General features: G+C 41.5%; 1 protein-coding gene across 1 annotated transcript in view; it reads right to left on the minus strand.

Moving 5' to 3' along the window:
- LOC145408988 (cytochrome P450 2L1-like) overlaps positions 1–7,500 on the minus strand; it is a 151,507-nt gene that overhangs the window by 63,498 nt on the left and 80,509 nt on the right. The window lies entirely within an intron of this gene.

A 7,500-nucleotide genomic window follows, 5' to 3' on the forward strand; every position in this document is an offset into this window, starting at 1 on the left:
TGAGACTGGCACTTGAGAGCTAATGGTTGCTCTCAGCTTATTAATGTACTGGAGCTTTCCTTGATGTCAGTGTTATTCGAGTGTTTCCTTACGTTATTTGTGAATCGGCAGACACACTATAAGTTGTTATTTATTGCAATGATATTAATGGAGTAGTTAATCATGAGAACCTTCCGTACCTACTCACTCACTCACTTATCTACTGTATCTATCATCCTAATCGTCCACCTACCTACCTATCTACCCACACACCCACCTACCTACCCACCAGCCACTCATTTACATACTCTTTTGCTCACCTACCTATCCATCCACCTACCAACACACTTGTTAACCCACTTTTGGACCAGATAATTAAGGTAATGGATGGAGTCCAAGAAGGCATGATTATGGAAGGAGTGAATATTGATGAGATACAGTTTGGGTTTGTCAGGCAAACTGACCACTGATGCCATATTCACTGTCCGGCAGCTATAGGGAAAATATATGGAAAAGGAAAGAGATCTGTACTTTGTTTTTGTTGACTTGGAGAAGGCTTTGACAGAGTCCCTAGGGATGTGGTGCAGCGGGCAATGAGAGAGCATGGGATCGAGGAGTAGCTGGCTAGAGTGGTTATGGCAATGCATGTGTATGTTTGCAGATAGGTGACAGTGAACGGAGATTTGAGTGATGCCTTTCCCGTGAACGTTGGCGTGCATCAGGGAGTCAGTCTTGAGGCCATTACTGTTTGTTTTGGTGCTTGAGGATCTCTAACGTAACGTCAGAAATGGACTCCCATGGAAGATACTCTATGCTGATGACTTGACGTTGATTACAGAGAATGAAAGGGAGACGGAAGACAGATTTTGACAAACGGAGAGACTGAATGGGGCACAAGAGTTTGAAAGTATATGCGAATAAAAAAAAAAAGTGATAATATCTAGGGCTGGTGGCGTTAGTCTTGAAGCCAAGGGAGTGTGGCCATGTGCAATTTGCCACAAGGGTGTGGGATGTAGCTCCATCTTGTGCAGTATTTGTGATAAATGGGTGCGGTGTGTCAGGAAGGATATGTAGAGACTGTCGGGTTTCAAAGGACTGATCATGCTGGTGATTCCCTTGAGCGTGTGGGGTAGTTTTGTTATTTGGGGGACATGTTATGCGCTTGAGGTGGTGCTAAGATAAGGAGTGGTTGGAGGAAATTCAGGGACCTGTTGCCTCTTTTGACACTGACAGGGCTCTCCCTCCGTGCTAAGGGAGTGTGATGCTGTATGGTAATTAGAACCGGGCTCAAACGTACAGAAATGACAATGATTAGATGGATTTGTAGTGCCCTCTTGAATGCAAGGTGTGTGAGGGAGGGACAGAGGCTAGGATTACAATTGATGAGTTGAGAGGAAGGAGGTGACTGGACTGTATTGGTGTTATGATTAGGAGGGGTATATTGTGATGATTTGGGCACCCTGAGAGGACGAACAATGACAGCTGGGTGAGGAAGGTGAGAAGTGTGAACGTAATGGGTAGGGTTGTAAGAGGCAGACCGAAAAAAAGCCTAGTACAACGTCATAGAGTGTAACCTCTGGACTAGGGGACTGGATAAGGAGGTTGCCAGAGATCAAGCAGGATGGAGATCAGCCTTCGGGGAACCAAGGCCGATGTAAGCAAGCACGATGGAGCCTTTATAAACAATATGATAGAATGCTACTCGTATATACCCGCCCAGCTACATGTTCAATGGTCCACCTGTCTATCCACCCACCTACCTAGCTAGTCAGTTCATTCACCAATATTTTACAAGTGTACACAGTAGGCTCTTACACGACTGGTCTAGCAGGAAAGTATTTTTTTCCTTATAAATGAGCAGCCATATATAAAAATAATTTTACACTAAACTGATTTATGCTAAGCACAGCATAGTAATCCTCCTAAACAAAAATAATGTTGTAGCATAACATTATATGATTGATTCAATATTTGCGAAGAGTTTTGTTTATACAGTTTAAGAACTTCGTATATATATTTACGTAACTCAAGCGGGTGGTCCCCATCACCATGTAAGTTGCTTAAGCTGTTAACATCAAGCTGCATAAACTTATCACACAGGCTTGCGGACAGTGCACATTACAGCAACACATGACACTCTCTGTATAATGACCGCCGTTACACTGACGCAGTCGCTGCTTTCGTGGCGTGCAGTTCCATCTTCCTGTTTCAATTTTTAGGTTATGAGACATCAAACGAATCCTTGAATGCTTGTCGTGCGTGATCTGAAATGTACTTACTGTCGGATTAAACCTCATACACAAACAGTCTGGGATTTAATTTGATATATATATATATATCCAACAAAGAAGGAACCAATGGTCAGGGGCCCGCAAACCGTTCCTTCCAAGAAAAAAACAAAAGCAATACAAAAGAGAGCCAAATTCAAGATCCATTCATTTCGAGATGCCTGGACACACTGCGTTTGAAAGACTGGAGATCACAGGAAGTAGGAAATACAGGCAGAGGGAGACAGTTCCAGAGGTGACCTGTTGCATAAGTGAAGGACTGAGAGTAACGGTTAACTCTTGCATTACAGACTTGGACAGAAAAGGGATGAGAGTTTGTTCCTAGACAGGTGCTACGCGCCCGTCGTATAGGTGGAGGGATGCAAGCAGACAGTTCAGAGAAGCAGTGACCATTGAAGCAGCGATAGAAAAGAGATAAAGATGTAACAATGTAGCGAAGAGACAGAGGTTGCAGGGACCCAGTAAGAAAAGGAGAATTAATGAGATGAAAGGGCTTTGACTCCACCCTATTGAGAAGAGCTGTATGTGGGGAGCCTCCCCACACATGAGAGTTGTACGCTAAACAGGGGCGAATAAAACCCTTGTATAAAGTCAACAGCCGTGCAGGGGTGAAGAAGGTACGGAGTCGGCTTAGCACACCTAATCTCTTGGAAGCAGATAATACAAGAGATGAAATATGATCTTTCCAAGATAAGTCCCGAGTGAATGAAACCCCAAGCAAGCATGTTCAAGGATGATGCAGGATTGAGCTGGATATTATTAAACATGAGTGGGTACTCCTGTGGAAGATTCTGTCGGGTTGATAAGTGTAAAAACTGAATTTTTGATGCATTAAAAATATCAAGATTATTTTTTCCCAAGTCAAGAGCCAAGTCAGACATTAGGTTTGCCATAGCCTCATCCCTTGTCTGTTGAAGCAGACTGCTGAGATGGATGTTGCGGGAACCAAGTGGAAAGGTGAAGGGTGGAATCATCACCATACGAGTGGATAGGGTTTGATGTACAGCTTAGAAGGTCACTGATGAATAAAAGGAAGAGAGTTGGTTATAAGACTGAGCCCTGAGGAACACCACTGTTGATAGATCTGGAAGAACAATGGTCGTCTACAACAGCGGCTATTGAACGACCAGAAAGAAAGCTAGAGATGAAGGCACAGATAAAAGGATAGAAACCGTAAGAGGGCAGTTTGGAAATTAAAGATTTATGCCGGACTCGATCGAAGGCCTTTGAGATGTCAAGTGTGATGGCAAAGCTTTCACCAAAGTCCGGAAAGGATGATGACCATGAGTCTGAAAGGTAGGTAAGCAGATCTCCAGTGGAGCGTCCCTGACGGAACCCATACTGATGATCAGAAAGAAGGTTGTGATAGGAAAGATGCTTTAAAATTTTTCTGTTAAGAATTGACCCAAAAACTTTTGTGACACAAGATGTTAAAGTAACTGGACGATAATTAGAGGGTATACTTTGTTGCAATGACTGGATTGTTTTTCGTTAACCAAATAATACATGCCATTGAGTTAATATTATTATCAATATGCAATACTCTGCATGTAAAGTTGTAGACTGGTGTATTTGTTTTTCACAGATTGCGCAGATTGTAAATAATATGAAATGGTGCCTCATTATTAGGCACCCGAAGTTTATACTCCAAGAAACGTTTCCTATTTATGGCTCTCATAAATTGTACCGGAGGTGTTCCTGACTCAAGAAGACAGGTTATACATGTATTGTTTCTCACTAACTCAACAAGACACAGGTTATACATGTATTGTTTCTCACTACAAGTAGGCATTTCACTAATTTGTTATATTGTCTCGTTATGGACTAACAATTATTTGTTATCCTTGTCCCAGTACTGTACAGCAGGGCTGATGTGACAGCTGCATCGAATACTTTCTCTTATAACAGTATGGTATATTTGTATTAGCAGAACAAAACACCGCATATTTGTTCATTACAGTTTCCCCCAATGGTTCATACAGCCTTATCATTGCATCCATTTCCCTTGTATCGGTAAACTAAGCACCCAAGTACAAATATCTTTGACAATAACATATTTCGTGACCTTCAATCGTCAACATAGTTTTGTCATTCTCGTTGCGATTTATGAAAATAAAAATAGTTTTTCTTTTCATTTGGTCTGATTCCATAATTTATTCATTATAATACCTCAACACCAGATCTAAATTTTTCTTACACATCTCTCGTGATGTAGCACATATGACAGAATCGTTCACTAGTAGGAGCACATGCATAGCACCTAGAAGACCAATTGATGTAACTGATTGTTTCAGGATTTGAACGATTTTGTCTATGTATATAATGACAAACATACAACCAGAGGGCACACACTCCCGACTGCGGCCTCTACTGTAGCAGCTCTAATGTATTTTAGTGCAAATTCATATTTTTGATTGCTGTTAACATAACTTTACAACATCCTAATGACTGAAAATGCTCTAATAATATATTTCTAGGAATCCCATCATAGGCTTTGTAAAGTCCATAAATACTGAATGTGCTACAATGTTGATATATAACTGGCATAATCACACAACAACGTAAGTGTCAATATTTGTTCTAGGTATCCTCTTTTCTTTGTAGCCCCAGCCTGACATTTGTCGGTGTTGCTCCTAAAGTTCTTTCTTCATTATATAGCATCGAGGGATTCTAAAAATATCTCCCGGTGGTGAATTATTTTGCATGCATCATCAAGCTTTGCTGACAGTTGCTTAAACTCTTGCTTCACTTGTGCTATTTCTTCTTTAATGCTTTTTAGTTAAATGACTAACACTGAATATTTGGGTTGTATGAAGCTATCATAGCATTTAGGGTACACTTCAGCTGTACTACTGTTACCATGTTCAGTTCATTAACTGACAAACCCCTCAATGTTTCAATGTACTCATTTTCTACCATTGGTTGAAGTGAATGCTTCAACAAAGTTTTAATCTCGCTTCACATATCCCGTGTTCCTCAGAACAGCACTCGCAGCGGCTTGATCGTTACCATGGCAGCAGCATTCACCGCACTGCACAAATTATTTTCAACTCCACTCAAGAGCCACCTTTTACTTAACCCACCACTTCCCTACGATGTATATGTCACTACGTTTTGTCACGCTGACACCCAACGACGTATCCATACATTTTGCAATTGCAAGGTCCGTCACTTGCACATTTTTCAAGTTTCACAGGTGATTGTTGGTAGGCATATGTGGAAGACCTTCCTCTTCCCAATGCCAGGAGGGGATAATGCCTGGCCCCACCTGACCCCCCCCCTCTCCCCGCACGCCATTTTCTCGGCAACTCACATGTTTAGCAGTGACCTGGCCAGTAAAGACATGTCGCACCACGGTCTCTCCAATGACGAAATTCAAGGCAAAAATGGTTCCTAAGGTCGAGGACAATGGAGAAATAAGCCAGGGGAAGAAAGAAGCAGAAGTGATGAGGTGGTAATGTCATAAAAGAAGGTGCCATATGTTGAGTGAACAACGCTTATATCGCTGATATTATTGTCTGAAGACCAATATACTCTTGTATTACATATAAATTCGTACCAAATAAATAAATATTTACATATAATGAGTGGTTTGAAATTGTTACCCCTCCCAAGATGTCGTTTTCTCTGGAGCCTGGCATGAGGGAACATGGTACCAAGGTGGGGGTACTTACCTGTATTTGGTATTTCTTAACTCGACTAAGCATTTTCTCTCTGAATTTTTGATGTTTCTCATAAGAAGTGGAAGTTTTAGGAAAAAAAAAACTTTTCTAAAATCTGCCGGGATTGGGGGGGGGGTCAGTGATGGAAAATTGGCCTGGACACGGGGGGTTAATATAATATTTTTCATTTGTCTTCTAACGTCAGTTGCTTGTCAGCGATTTCTCTGTACCATACTATTGTTGGTAAGAGATTAGCTTAACCATTGGTTGTTTTGACACAGGTGATTCACTTAAAAGCTGAAAACCAGCGTGATGTGTTGTGGTTGTAGTCATTAGCGCTTTCTACCTACCCACGTACTCACCCACTTGTATACTCACCCACCACCCACTCACCTGCATATGCACTTATCCACCTATCCATCCACCCATCTACTTACCTACACAGAAACCCACCTATGTACCCACCCACCCAATGAACCACTTACCCTTCCATCCACCCACCCACACACTCACCCTCTTTCCCACTTTACCCAATTGCTCACCCATCTACGTCCCTACCCATCTACCTACCCAATGACTTACATACCTACTCACTCACCACTCATCTGTCCACCCACCCATCTGCTTATCTGCTGACTCACCAATGCCAAAGGGTACAAATCCTTCCTTGTGTGAGATGAACTTTCCATTCTTGTCCAGGAATCGTTCTGGTCGGAACTCGTGTGGCTCTGGCCAGTACTGGGAGTCCTCGTGTACCAGTACCGAGCATCCGAATACTACTGTGCCCTGTGAGAGAGAGTGAGACATGGTGAAAGTGACAGAGTGTGAGTGCTAACTAATCTTTTTTTTTTTTTTTTAAGTGAAAGTACAAGTAAAATACTTTTACCAGCTTCTATAAATACAGTGGTGTACATGTGCAGCTGTACGATAAGTGACAAGCTCAATGGTTTCCTGTAACCCAGGAATCCATCAACAATGCTGGGTGGTAACCACATAACTAGATAACAGGGTGATATGAAACCTGTTATACTGCCCCTGCCAACTGGATGGAGTAATGCAGATGTGGCATGCTTCCAGGAACAAAAGCTCTACACTTTTCCCTGCACTTCACTGCTATGAGGCACTCTCAACAGCTAGGAAACATCGGTTCATAAGCACGGAACAACTCTGCAGTAGCAGTTGCTTGTCTTTGGTTGATTGGTCCACTCAACCACACAGATTGGAGCTGGTCAACAACAACAAATTTTCTTCAATCCAAATTCTGTAGCTCTGGTATTATTTTAATGGCTTCATATTGTGTTTGAGTGAGATAGATAGACTGATGGTATTGTGTTTTGAGTATTAGCGAAAGTGGCAAACTTTTTATTTCTCAAGACCACTATAAGAGTATTAGTGAAATATTGCAAACTTGCATTTTTATTGTTATTATTATTTACTGTTATTATTATTATTATTATTATTATTATTATTATTATTATTATTATTATTATTATTATCCTGCGTGTGACGGTTTGTTACTAGACAGGTGCTACATGTCCATCATAGAGGTGGAGGGATGCAAGCAGACAGTT

Source organism: Coenobita brevimanus, chromosome 79 (genome assembly GCF_032717465.1).
Source record: "Coenobita brevimanus isolate Jiangsu-jjx chromosome 79, ASM3271746v2, whole genome shotgun sequence".
Classification (NCBI taxonomy): Eukaryota; Metazoa; Arthropoda; class Malacostraca; order Decapoda; family Coenobitidae; genus Coenobita; species Coenobita brevimanus.